Raw genomic sequence first — 15,220 nt, forward strand, 5'->3', positions numbered from 1 at the left:
TATACACTAATCAAAGGCATATTTCAGTTAAACAAGATGAATAAGTTCTAGAAATCTGCTGTACAATTATATATATGTGTGTGTGTGTGTGTGTTTGTGTGTGTGTATAAGAAAATATTTGCAAACCATCTATACCACGGTGGACTTGTATCCAGAACATATAAAGAACTCCTACAACTCAACAATAAGAAGACAAATTTAAGAAATAAACAAAATATTTGAGTAGACATTTCACCAAAGAAGATACATGAATAGGAAACAATCACACAAAAAGACACACAGCATGAAGAAATGCAAATAAAAATCCGCAATGAAATACCACTGCAAAGTTACTAGAATGGCTGTTATCAAAAAGACAAATACTAAGTGTTGATGAGAATGTAAAATAACTGGAACCCTTTTATACATTTCTGGTTGGAATGAAAAATGCTGTAACCACTTTGTATTTTTGTTTATTTGAATTTTATTTTATTGTGGTAACAACACTTAATATAAGACCTACCCTCTTAACAAATTTGTAAGTGTACAATATATTATTGTTGACTATTGGTACAATCTACAGTATTGTACAGCAAATTTCTAGAACTCATTTATTTAACTGAAACATTATGTCTTCGATTAGTAACTCCACATTCCCCTTCCCCCCAGCCCCTGACAACCATCGTTCCACTTTTTGAGTCTTTTTGCTATTTTAGATACTTCATATAAGTAAAACTATGCAGTATTTGTCTTTCATTTCACTTAGCATGATGTCCTCAAGACCCATCGATGTTGTAGCATATTGCAGAATTTCCTTATTTTTTAAGGCTGAATAATATTCCACTGTATGTATATACCACATGTATTTTCTTTATCCATCTATCTGTCAATGGACCTTTAGGTTGTTTCTACATCTTGGTTACTGTGAATAGTGCTGCAGTGAACATGGGTTGCTATATCTCTTCTGGACCATAAGGTAATTCTCTTTTAAATTTTTGAGGAACCCCCATACTATTTTCCATAGCAGTTACACCATTTTGCCTTCTCATTAACACTGTGCAAGGGTTCCAGTTTCTCCACAGGTTCAGCACACTGTTTTTTTGATAATAGCCATCCTGACAAGTGTGAGGCACTATCACACCGTGGTTCTGATTTGCATTTTCCTGATGATTAGTGACTTTGAGCATCTTTTTTAAAATCGAAGTATAGTTGATATACAATCTTATATTGGTTTCAAGTATACAATACATTGGTTCAACAGTTACCCATATTATTAAGTCCTCCCCCCAACTAGTACAGCTATTATCTGTCAACATAGGAAGGTGTTACAGAATCGTTGACTATATTCTCCATGCTGCACTCCCATCCTCATGACTGACCTACATTATGATTGAGAATTTTTGTGACCCTTTATACTCCTTGACTATGAGCATCTTTTCATATACCTGAAAGACCTTTGTACATCATCTTTGGGGAGATGTTCCCTCAAGTCTCTAGCTCATTTTTAAATCCAGTTATTAGTTTTTTGCTATTGCATTGTAGGAGTTCTTCACATAGCCCAGAAATTAACCCCTTATTAGATATCTGGTTTGCAAACATTCCCTCCCATTCCACAGGTTTCCTTTTCATGCTGTTGATTGTTTCCTTTGCTGTGCAGATGCTTTTTAGTTTGTAGTCCCATCTATTTATTTTTGTTTTTGTTGCCTATGCTTTTGGTGTCATTAAAATGTGCTTACATTTTTTACCCAAAAATTCAACTCCTAAGAATGTATCCTACAGAAATTCTTACACAAACAAATAAATATTGGCTGCAGTTTTTATTGTAGTTGCTGCTGCTGTTCTTGTAATAGAAACAAGTATCCAAGAGTAGGGGATTTGAATGCAATGTTGACATTAAAAATAATGAAGTAGGCATTTTCATACTGACACTGCAAGATGTTCAAATGCATGGTGGGAAAAAAGGTTGTAGAGTACAACTTAATTTTTGTTCAAAAAATAACCTTTTGTATATTCATAGAAAAAAATCCAAGGGAAAATACATGTAACTATTAATAGTTAACTCTGGGCTGGCAAAGAGGGAGAGAAAAATGTACAAGAACTTCCAGTATTTTTATTCCGTCTTTATATTTATAATAATCATACATTACTTTCATGAGCAGACAAAACAACAAAAGTATTTTTAAAACATGGTGATGTCTTCCCTAGACATGTTCATTGTCTCATAGGTCATTTCAGGACATGTATTAATATCTCCATTTTATAAATGAGGTTCAGAGGAGTAAAGAGACTTCTTCAAGGTCACACAGTCGGCAAGCCTGACCCAGAGGTTACACTCCCTGGCTGACAGGATCCGCCCAGTGCGGAAAGACGGGACCAACCACGTTTGCGGTGAGGTCACTTGGAAGGCCTGGGATTGGTGCTCGTGTATATGTGAGCCGGCAGTCCTCAGCGACCCAAGCAGCTGGGGTGGCAGGAGACTCAGGATGATTAGGCTTTCCTGGGGTTAACAGGGGCCGGCACCAATTCTCTGCCCTCTGCACGTGCCCTAAGGACCCTCGGCATTTGGCGGGTTAGCCGTGGACATGCCCTGCCGTCCTGCTGTGGTCACAGCCCCCCAATCCCCTGCCGACATGGCCTGCAGCTCTCCCGCCCTGCATCCTTCCCACCGAAAACAGGGACAGGCCACGTCAGGTGCCATCCCTGCTGAGACTCGCGTTTCAGCAGCGGTGATTGCACATCACACAGCCCCCACAAGACTTGCCTGGCCTCGAGCCAGCGCAAACTATCAGAGGATTCAGTGCAACCTCTATTTCCCCGCCTATCTTTGAGGCTCCCGGGCTGTTCTTCAAGCTGGAAAAGTCCTTGCTTTGTAGAGAAGAGGCCCTATAGAGAAGAAGAGAGGAAGGCGCTTGCCCCAGGGCACACAGCAAGTTAATGACAGAATCACGGATTTTCCTCCAGCTCAGCAAGTTGGATGGTAACCTTTCCAAGTTTATCTTCACCTCCTCCGGGCAAATATGCACTCTCCTCCCTGCTTCTGGTTTCCTCTGTGTCCCTTCCCACGTATCATCAGCTAGGTTTATCAAGATTGGTAAGGACCTTGGAATCACACTAAACCTTGGAATTCCACACTTGCTGTGGAAACTTGGACAAGTTGTGTTACTTTTGTGGCCTTATTTTCCTCATCAGCCATGGAATATTCATCTCTATTTATCTGATAGGAATAAATCAGAAATTGGAAGGCAGTTGGGTTTGGAGCAGTGGTTTTCCAAGTAAGGTCCCTGGACTAGCATCAGAGTCACCTGGGAATTTGTTAGAAACGACTACGGTTGATATCTGAACAACTTGGGGTTGGGGCAGAGATGCTGACCCCTGTGCAGCTGAAAATTTGTGTAGAACTTTTGACTCCTCAAAACTTAAATGCTAATAGCCTGCTCAGAAGGCTTACCAATAATGTAAATAGTTGATTAACATATATTTTGTATGTTATATGTATTATATACAGTATTCTTACAATAAAGTAAGCTAGAGAGGAGAAAATGTTTTTTCAAATTGTCACAAGTCTCCAAAATTTTTTTCCAAGATATTTATTGAAAAAAAATCTGTGTGTACTGGACCCATGCAGTTCAAACCAGTGTTCAAGGGGAGCTGTATTCTTGGGCCCCACCCCACATCCAATTGGAAACTCTGGGGCCCAGCAATATGTGTTTGAACGAATGCTTTAGGTGATTATGATGCATGCTGCAGTTTGAGTACCACTGGTATACAATGGGTTTGGAGTCAGACAATTCTGGGTCCTTCTAAAATGTCTTAGTTCTGCATTTTACTATTTGGGAGGCCTCAAGCAAAGCATTTTGTCTACCTACTCCTTGGTTTACTCTTCTGTGAAATGGGGGTAATAGTTGTATCTACAAAATAGGGTTGTTTACTCATTCATTCAACAAATTTTTTTGAGTGCCTATTATGTGACAATCACTCTTCTAGGTGCTAGGGATATTTTAGCAACCAAAACAGACATGTAGTACATGTTCCAATGAGATTTTTGAGGATTAATTAAGAAAATTTTGAGAATGATATATAAAACTTAGTATAACACTGGCATATATTAAACAATAAATGGCAGCTATTATAAATGATGGGGAAAGGGCTTGTAAACAGTGAAATGCTGTATTAGATTAAGCTGTGAGCAATCTGAGACTTGTCTGATTCATGCCCACATCATTAGAATCTAACTAACATAAGGCCTGATGCAGAATAGAGCTCAGTAAATATTTGAATGAATGTATGTACAAAAGTCAGAGATTACGCAGCACTGTTTACAATAGCCAAGATATGGAAACAACCTACATCAGTAGATGAATCAATAAAGATGTGGTGATATACACAATGAAATATTATTCAGCCATAAGAAGAAAACAAATCCTACCATTTGCAACAACATGGATGGAGCTAGAGGGTGTTATGCTCAGTGGAATAAGCCAGGTGGAGAAAGACAAGTACCAAATGATTTCACTCTGTGGAGTGTAAAAACAAAGTGAAACTGAAGGAACAAAACAGCAGCAGACTCAAGACTCCAAGAAGGGACTAGTGGTTACCAAAGGGAAGGGATTGGGGAGGGTGGGTGGGGAGGGCAGGAGAAGGGGATCGAGGGGCATTATGATTGGCACACATGGTGTCTGTGGGGTCACAGGGATGATAGTGTAGCACAGAGAAGACAAGTAGTCACTCTGTAGCATCTTGCTGCGCTGACGGACAGTGACTGTGGTGGGGTGTGGGGGGGACTCAATAATATGGGTGAATGTAGTGACCACAGTGTTGCTTTTGTGAAATATTCGTAAGATTGTATATCAGTGATACCTTAATATAAATAAATAAGTCAGAGATTAATACTAATATCTCTTGTCTGAATAGGTTTCCTTTATAATCCAGCTTTAGAGCTGACAACCTAACAGTAAGCCACACTCTCCAATAAGCTTTCTTTTCCCCCTACATTTGTATACTTCAATTTTTCCAGTTATTTAAAGGCAACTTTCTCCATATTCACATTTTGTGATGGGTCTGAAATGTAGTTGGTGTATGATAACTCTGTATTGAGTGACTGCATAGATGCCTGAAGCAGCATAGAAATATGCTGGAAATGGCCCTGGAATAAGTCAGGTGGCTAAAATCCAGTTTCTGTTTGCCACTTCTATAGTATTTTGCCCTGGCTAAATCCATTTTCTTTTCAGATCCTTAGTCTACTCATCTGCAAAACGGGACTCACAATCCCTCTCCCCCCACCATGCTGGAAGGACACAGATTAACTTTAATACCTATGTTTTAAGGATGTTTCACACAACCACAAATGTGTTGTTTCTTTATCTCATCTCTCAGGAAGAATTGCTGAAAGCAGCAAAAGGAGATAATGTAGGTATATCTCTTTGCAAAACTTAAAACACTGTAAAAATTAAGTACGGTACTACCTCTTATCAGATAATCAAACAATTTACAGAATTTACAGGTTGGAAAAAACTCTAAATCCTTGCCAATCAAGGTGTTATCTGCAGCGTCAGCATCATTTGAGATCCTGGTAAAAATGTAGACTCTTGGGCCCCACCCAAACCTATTTAACCAGAATGTACATTTTAACGAGATCCTCAGGTGATTCAGATACACAATAAAGCTTGAGAAGCATGGCTCTAAATCAGATCGGAATCCAGCAATGAAAGGGACTCGTCTTTCTAAAAGGCAGATCTAACCATGTCACCCCCGTGTTGGAAACCAATGGCTCTCCACATTGCCTGCATCCATAGCTCAGCACTCAAAGCCCTCTCATCTGGCCCCTGCTCACCACTCCACTTGATATTTCCCCACCCATACTGGACAAACCAATTATTTGACCTGCTTCACTTCTCTGAATTCCTCAGGCTGTTTTCTTCATGTGGGCTGTCCTTCCCACTTCTCTCCAGCCTCAGCTCAGACATGACACCTCCTGTCTTTGTTTAGGAAGTTTTCCTAACCTTTACTGGTTTACAGTGGGCTGTGATTAGCCTGCTGAGATCTCCTCTCTCTCCTGAAGCACTGTGGTCATTACTTGTCTTTACATTATCTGTTTTACCAGACTGTAAAATCCTTCAGGATAGGAAACAGGTCTCAGGTCCCAACACAGAGTCAGTCACTACTTTGTAAGAGCTCCACTTATCCCATGTGAGCCCAGCAAAGAAATGGCTTCTCATGTGTCTTCCAGGTCTAACTTTCTGCCTTTTTCGACTGTGAACTCCTAGAGAGCAGGGACTTCATATCCTCTTCCTGCACCCTCTTACTCATGAGGCTCCATATGCCTGAGCATGGTAGGCACTTATTTACCCAGGCTGGCTGGTTCAGCTGTTGTGATTATAGCCATTCTTATAATGTGCCCTGACCTGGTTCACTGAAGCATGTTTATGGAAGTCCAAATGACCTAATGAGTTGCAACATCAAGGGTAGGGAAGGAATTAGATTTCAGGGTAAATCATCTCAAGTCTGGGCTGAGATTTAGTGCCTTCTGAAAAAGCTCACAAGATTTCAAGCTGTGACCCTTAAAGTCTACTCCTGAGGTCTCCTGTTCTTACATAAGAACGCATACAAGTAGATCATAGTACATGTTGATGAGTGAATAAATGAATGAGTGGGTAAATTAATCTGGGCTTCTAAATGTAACTAGATGCTGATAGGAAAAAAGCAGTGTGCAGAAAGTGAGTTGTAACCAAATGTCACATCATGTTAAAAAAGAAGTATAACCTCCTTACCTTTGCCCGTGAGTCCTGCAGTACTCTGTACCAACCTGCCTCTCTAGCTTTGTCTCTTCCTCTCACGTACATACTCTTGGTGCCTCATTCCAAATTATTTGTAGACTCTAAACATGTCATCTGGTTTCACACTGTGGTGCCTTCACGCATATGTCTCCCTATACTTAGAATACTATTTGCCAGTTTCTGTTTGCCACTTCTATAGTATTTTGCCCTAGTGAATACTCTTTCCTCCCTCTTAATTCTTATTTGTCTTTCAAAGCCTGGTCAACTACCTCTTCTAGAGAGCCTGTTCTGATATTTCAATGGGGCTACATGTTTCCTCTGTGCTCTGGTAGATGCCATGCTGCTGCTCTTTTCTTTTTTTCTTGTAATTGAAGTGTCATTGATATACAATCTTATATTGGTTTCAAGCATACAACACAGTAGTTCAACAGTTACCGGTATTATGAAATACTCCCACTCCCACTAGAGCTGTCACTGTCAACATAGGAAGATGTTACAGAATCATTGACATGTTCTCCATGCTGTAGGACCATCCCTGTGACCAACTTATATTATGATTGAGAATTTTTGTGATCTTTTATCCCCCCTGCTGCCCCTATCCCATGGTAACCACCAGTCACTTCTCAGTGTCTGTGAGTCTACTACCATGCTTCTTTTTAAAAGAGTACTGGTCATGTTCTTTTGGCTGTTGTCTGTAGATTTCCCTTAACAAGACTTAAGCACCTTGAGGGCAGGTACTGAGTCATTTCTGTGTCCTCAGTGTTCAACATATTGCATGACACAAAGGAGAGGTAATTATTGGACACATGATCCAGTGGAAAGAATGTAGAGTAAGAGTTATCATTAGTCAGAATTTGCCAACCATAGAATTCCAGGTTTAAGAAAGGCTTTGCAAAGCCTTGTTTAGTGTTTGTTGAAAAATAAATTGTTTACGTGCATATAACCTCCTAGGAAAGGGCTATAACAGTGAATAGTAGATACCAGGCAAGGATGCCTGGGGAGGTGGAATTTCCTTTCCCTCCTCCCCAACATACACACACAGTCCATGAGAGAGGCATGGCTTATGGACATGGACAGATGATTGACTATAGAAGAGTATCCTGAAGCAAGCCCTCTCTCTAAACTTCAGTTTCCTCATTTGTGAAATAGGGATAACAATTTCTAGCTTGCACATTCGCAAGAGGATTTTATAAGATAGTTAATACTTAAATAACATTTAGATCCTGCCAAGTCTTGTTCTAAGAGCTTTATATATATGCATATGTGTGTGTGTGTGAGTGTGTATATATTATATATATATATATAGTCACTCAGTTAATCCTCACTAGAACTCTGTGGAGAAAGTACAATTTTCAATCCAATGTTATTAAGAAACATAGACACAGAAATGTCACATAACTTTTCCAAGATCATATATAGCCAGTAAGTAAGGAGCTGGGAGTGAAATTCAGGCATATTGCCTTGCTCCAAAGTCTGTGTTCTTTAAAGTATTATTCTCTATATTGTTTCTTCAATAAAATAATTGTGTGAGAGTGAAGATATCTAGCCACAATAGTGCATAACAAATATTGACAATAAGAAAGGTGATCCAGTACCTTAATAATTAATCCATTATTAATGTTACTATTTTTTAAAATATATTATTTTTCAAATATTACATACTCCTGCAATTGGAAGAAGGTTTTCTGTCTGAGTAGGCTGGGCTATTTTCAGATGCCCTAAAGGTAAACTGGCTTTGCCTTCTCCTGAGAAACTGGAACAAGTTCTTAGCACTTCAGCCAGAGGGCATTTGAGGGACATGAGGATCCCATGAAATTAATTCCTCCAGTCAGGCCATGTTCTGGGCCCTGCAGACAGACATAAAATGAATCCAGTCAGTGCTCTCAAGGCTCTCACAGCCTAGTTGGGGAGACAAGCAAAAGAGACCACCCCATTGTAGTAGGGATTGATCAGGAAAGGCCTTACAGAGGAGAAGACCCATTAGTCTAGTATCAAAAGGCAAGTGGAAGACATATTTGAAAAAGTAAGATAAGGTTTCTTGGCAGAGGGAATACTATGAACAAATGCATAGGGGCTTGAAATAGCACTAATTATTCCAATAACTTCAAGTAGTTGGGTTTGGCTAGAACAGAGCTAGGAGAGATAGTATGGAAGTGTTTTTGCCCCAGACATAGAGATGAAGTGCCTCAGTTGGCAAATTAAGGGGTTTGGTCCTTATCCTGTAGGAGATGTAGAGCCATGGAAAGTTCCAAACAGGAGTATAATATGGTTTAAGAGGATAATTTCGGTAGCAAAAGGGGGTTGAATTGGAAGTTTAAGACTGGAGACAGCATTTAAGTACATGATAAGCTACTCTACATCATTAGTTATTGGGAAAATGCAAATCAAAACCACAATGAGATACCATTTCACACCTACTGGGATGCCTATAATAAAAAAGATGGACAATAACAACTGTTGGCAAGGATATGGAGAAATTGGAACCTTCATGCATTGCTGGGAGGAATATAAAATGCTTCAGCTCCTTTGGAAAACAGTTCGGCAGTTCATCAAAACATTAAATATAGTTATCATGTGACCTAGCAATTCTACTAGGTACATATCTGAGAGATATGAAGACATGCATTCACATAAAACCTTTTACATGTGTATTCATAGCAGCATTATTCATAATAGTCAAAAAAGCAGAAACAACTCAATGTCCAACAGTTGTTGAATGGATAAACAAAATGTGGTACAACCATACCATGGAATATTATTCAGCCATAAAAAGGAATGAAATCCTGATACATGCTACAACGTAGATGAGCCTTGAAAACATAATGGTAAGTGGGAAGAAGCCAGATACAAAAGGTTATATATCATATCATACTGTATATATGAAATGTCCAGAATAGCCAAATCCATAGATAGAATAGAGATTAGTGGTTGCCAGAAGGTGGGGGGATAAAAGGAATGGGGGAGTGACTGCTATTGTTTAAGGGTCTCTGGAATTAATACTGATGGTTGCACAATTTTGTGAATATACTAAAACCCACTGAATTGTACACTTTGAAAGGGTGAATTTTATGGTATATGAATTATATACCCCCCAAAAAAAGACTGACAGCAGAGTGACCAGTGAGGCTACTGTAATGGTCTAAATAGCTGGCTTCAAATAGAGAATCCACACCCCTTGGAGGTTTACGAAAACTTTCCATGGGGTACACAAGCATGAATAATTTCTACATCCTTAACTTTTATGTGTCACTCTTCCCTAAAATTAATCTGCCTGATAATGTGCCTTTTATTCCTCTTCTTTAACAGCATTTCTCTCACCTTCAAAGGACAGATATGCCTCTCACCTATCCTGAATATTACTATGACAGTATTGCCCTGGGGGTAAAAATGTTTGGAGCACCACTGAAAGGGATGATTTAAAATATGCAGGCCTTTTAAGAGAGACTCCCAAGACAGCAAAGCAGTAGTGTTCAGGAAGCAATTATTAAACTGATAATAAAAGTGTAGATGTCAAATTTAAAATGTGTGAAGAGGACCATGGTTTCTCAAAATTCTTTTAGAAGATAAAGTCTAGAATTATCTTTAACTCAGAATTAACCAGGTTGCTTAAAATTAGAAACTCTCGTCCTTGTGGTACACCCAGACAACAGAATGTTATTCAGCACTAAAAAGAAATGAGCTATCAAACCATGAAAAGACTTGGAGGAAACTTAAATGCTTATCACTTTTACCAAATGAAAGAAGCCAATCTGAAAAGGCTACATGCTGTATTATTCCAGCTATATGACATTCTGGAAAAGGCAAAGCTATGGAAACAGTAAAAAGATCAGCGGTTGTCAGGGGTTTGAGTGAAGGAAGGGGTGAATAGGTGGCACGCAGAGGATTTTTTAGTGCAGTGAATACTATGTCTGATACATATAATATGTCATACTATGTATGATACTGTAGTGGTGCATACATGTCAATATACATTTGCCTAAACCCACAGAATTAATAACACCAAGAGTGAACCCTGACGTAAAACCTTAGGTCATGATGTGTCAATGTACATTCATCAATTGTAACAAATATACCACTCTGATACATTTGGTGTGAAATTTTGATATTGGGGGAGGCTATGCATGTATGGAGGCAGGGAGTATTTTGGAAATCTCTGTACCATCCTCTCAATTTGGCTGTGAATCTAAAACTTCCTTTAAAAAAAAGACTTAAGAAAACTAAAAGACACTCTTAAGAGAAATTGAAGAGGACACTAACAAATGGAAACTCATCCCATGCTCTTGGCTAGGAAGAATTAATATAGTCAAAATGGCCATCCTGCCCAAAGCAATATACAGATTTGATTTAATCCCTATCAAATTACCAACAACATTCTTCAACGAACTGGAACAAATAGTTCAAAAATTCATATGGAAACACCAAAGACCCTGAATAGCCAAAGCAATCCTGAGAAAGAAGAATAAAATGGTGGGGATCTCACTCCCCAACTTCAAGCTCTACTACAAAGCCATAGTAATCAAGGCAATTTGGTACTGGCACAAGAACAGAGCCACAGACCAGTGGAACAGATTAGAGACTCCAGACATTAACCCAAACATATATGGTCAATTAATATTCAATAAAGAGCCATGGACATACAATGGAGAAATGACAGTCTCTTCAACAGATGGTGTTGGCAAAACTGGACAGCTACACGTAAGAGAATGAAACTGGATCACTGTCTAACCCCATACACAAAAGTAAATTTGAAATGGATCAAAGACCTGAATGTAAGTCAGGAAACCATAAAACTCTTAGAAAAAAACATAGGCAAAAATCTCTTGGACATACACATTAGCGACTTCTTCATGAACATATCTCCCCGGGCAAGGAAAACAAAAGCAGAAATGAACAAGTGGAACTATATCAAGCTGAAAAGCTTCTGTACAGCAAAGGACACCATCAATAGAACAAAAAAGTACGCTACAGTATGGGAGAATATATTCGTAAATGACAGATCCGATAAAGGCTTGACCTCCAAAATATATAAAGAGCTCACTCACCTCAACAAACAAAAAGCAAATAATCCAATTAAAAAATGGGCAGAGGAGCTGAACAGACAGTTCTCCAAAGAAGAAATTCAGATGGCCAACAGACACATGAAAAGATGCTCCACATCGTTAGTTATCAGAGAAATGCAAATTAAAACCACAATGAGATATCACCTCACACCAGTAAGGATGGCTACCATCCAAAAGACAAACAACAACAAATGTTGGCGAGGTTGTGGAGAAAGGGGAACCCTCCTACGCTGCTGGTGGGAATGTAAATTAGTTCAACCATTGTGGAAAGCAGTATGGAGGTTCCTCAAAAAGCTCAAAATAGAAATACCATTTGACCCAGGAATTACACTTCTAGGAATTTACCCTAAGAATGCAGCAGCCCAGTTTGAAAAAGATAGATGCACCCCTATGTTTATTGCAGCACTATTTACAATAGCCAAGAAATGGAAGCAACCTAAGCATCCATCAGTAGATGAATGGACAAAGAAGATATGGTACATATGCACAATGGAATATTATTCAGCCATAAGAAGAAAACAAATCCTACAATTTGCAACAACATGGGTGGAGCTAGAGGGTATTATGCCCAATGAAATAAGCCAAGCGGAGAAAGACAAATACCAAATGATTTCACTCATCTGTGGAGTATAAGAACAAAGGAAAAACTGAACGAACAAAACAGCAGCAGAATCACAGAACCCAATAATGGACTAACAGTTACCAAAGGGAAAGAGACTGGGGAGAATGGGAGGGTAGGAAGGGGTAAGGGTGGGGAAGAAGAAAGGGAGTATTATGATTAGCATGTATAATTTGGGGGGTGGGGGAAAGGGGAGGGCTGTGCAACACAGAGAAGACAAGTAGTGATTCTACAACATCTTACTATGCTGATGGACAGTGACTGTAATGGGGTTTGTGGGGGGGACTTGGGGTAGGGGAGAGCCTAGTAAACAATGTTCTTCACGTAATTGTAGATTAATGATAACAAAATAAAAATAAAAATAAATAAAACAAAGGTTGCAAAAATCAAAGGCTTAAACAAAAGTACAAACAACAAACAAACCTCCTGTCCTGGAACCCCAACCCAGTCTGGTTAAATTAGATAATTTGGGAAGTGAGTCAAGGCCTTATAGTTTTGAAAGCTTCCTAGGTGGCTCTGTTATGAAGTCAGGATTGAAAACCACTGGCCTAGAGAAGGAATATTGCAGCTTAAACATAGTCACTGATCATAGGGATATCAAGGAGGAGGGAACAGATTTGAGAACTCACTCATAGAATTCCTGGTCTGGAAAGGGCTTTGCAAGCATCAATATCTGTTCAAGAATAAATGAATAACTCACATATGACCGTAGAAGGTAAAATTGGTGGAATTTGGGTGATTTCTTAGTTGTAACAGGTAAAGGAAAGGAAGATATCAGGGATGGCTCCCAGACCATTTTAAAAACTCATTTGTGGGCATCTGCTCCTGAGAGAGTGAGCACAAGAAGGGGAACAGGTTTTAGGAAAAGAAGGGAGTTAATTTTGGACCTGTTGCTATGAGATACCAGTGGGATATCTGGTGGATTTGAATTTGAACTCATCAGAATATAGGACTGGCCTCTCCCTATCTACATGAATCCATCAGAGAGTTTGTTGCCATTCAAGGAAGACACAGAGAGGACAAAGATAAAGAGATTGTAATGAGTACAAATGGTGATTTCAGACTTCAGACATGAAAGAATTTCAAGTTTGAAAAAGTCTAGGGTGCAGATATGGGAATGGGTAGCTAAAGTGAAAAGGAGGGTCATCAGACTGTGGAGATCAAGGAAGAGAGAGGCTGGAGAGCTAGATAGATCATTGAGCTAAATGTTGAAGTCACCCAAGTTGTTGCAGGATTGCAATAGCACACTGGTTCTCAAACCTGAGTGTGAATTAGAATCAGTTAGAAGTAGCTTGTTAAACCACAGATCTCTGGGCCCACACCCAGAGTTTCTGATTTAGTTGGTCTTGGTGGACCAAGAATTTGCATTTCTAATGAGTTCCCAGGATAGATGCTGATATTGGGGGTCTGGAGATCACACTTTTGACAATTACTGCAGTAGAGTGAAGACTGACTGGGTCAGGTGCCAAGGTCTTCTATAAATGTGTTTAAGTTGATGAGAGCAATGAAGAGGGACAGACACCAACTCTAAACAATTGATTTAGAATGTGGCCCTGACATTTGGGTGCTTCACCTGATGGTCAGTGCTTTGTCCGCCCTTGACACATACTTCTCCCTACCCTCTATGCCAGAAGTTTGGCAGCCCTCCTCTCCCATCCTTGGTTAAAAGTTTTAAGCTCTGCATTCTGAGGCTTTGATTCCTTGCTCTATGAAATATACTTCACCTTGATGTTTGAATCAGGAATAGCTAAAGGCATCTTTATTCTAAAACCAATCACTTTAGGGAGAAGATGACTGAACTGCCAAGATACTTTCTACTCCCAGAGATTTCCCTATGTGATGGGGAATGAAGAGTGGAAAAGGAAAACACTTAGAGACGTCATTTATAGATTAAGTGAATAGATTTCTCAAATTAATGTCCTTTCTCACAATAAACATTTTTTGTGTCTTTATGCAATTATCTGAAACTTATTTCTCAAGTTTTAGGGGTTAACCTTATCCATTTACATTAAAAGTCAGGAAAATACAGGAAAGATTTGTAACTTACATTGAAAGACTTACCAGAGTAAGTGTGATCTTACTGGAGACCTCTGCCTCAGCCTGATTAATCACATAAGAAGGTTCATTTCACATCACTGTCCAAGGAGTTTGTTTCCTTTCTGTACAAAACCCTCTGTTCATTGTTCCTTTTTAATTAAGACAGGATGAAGGAAACTTAATTGATTTTGATCCACATTTCTCTTCTCTGGAGACATAATTTCTGATTCCACAGCCAGGAATACTCAGCAGCTCCCCCATGAGATCTTGGGGCCATCATGTGAAAAGGATTTCTCAGAGTTCCTTTGGCCCATGTTAAATATTAGCTGCTCTCTGTCCTCCCTGGAGGCACAGGTACCTACAGAAATCAAGACACTGGCTAGGTTAAGTACAGAGTCAGAATGTAAGAACTGTTAGAGACCTTGGAGGTCACCACTCCTGACCACTCACCCTCTCAGGACATTGTACAGATGATCAGACTTCCCCAGAGAAAGGAAATGCTTGCCTCAGCATCTCAGGATTCCAAGTGGCCTTAAAGGTATCAAATCCTACCTCCCAAGAGTTAGAGTCAGGGACTAGAATTCAGTCTTTCTGACTCCCAGCATAGCGCCCCTCAATCTCATCCTGAGATAGTACACTTGTCCTCAGCAGCAGTCTAGAGAAGTGGAAAACCCTTCTGTTTTTCTGTTCAAGTCATCCTTACTTGCCTTCTGGCATCCGACAGAAGACAACAGAAAGGAAGGCTAGAGTAC

Source organism: Manis pentadactyla, chromosome 4, assembly GCF_030020395.1.
Source record: "Manis pentadactyla isolate mManPen7 chromosome 4, mManPen7.hap1, whole genome shotgun sequence".
In the NCBI taxonomy this organism is placed as follows: Eukaryota; Metazoa; Chordata; class Mammalia; order Pholidota; family Manidae; genus Manis; species Manis pentadactyla.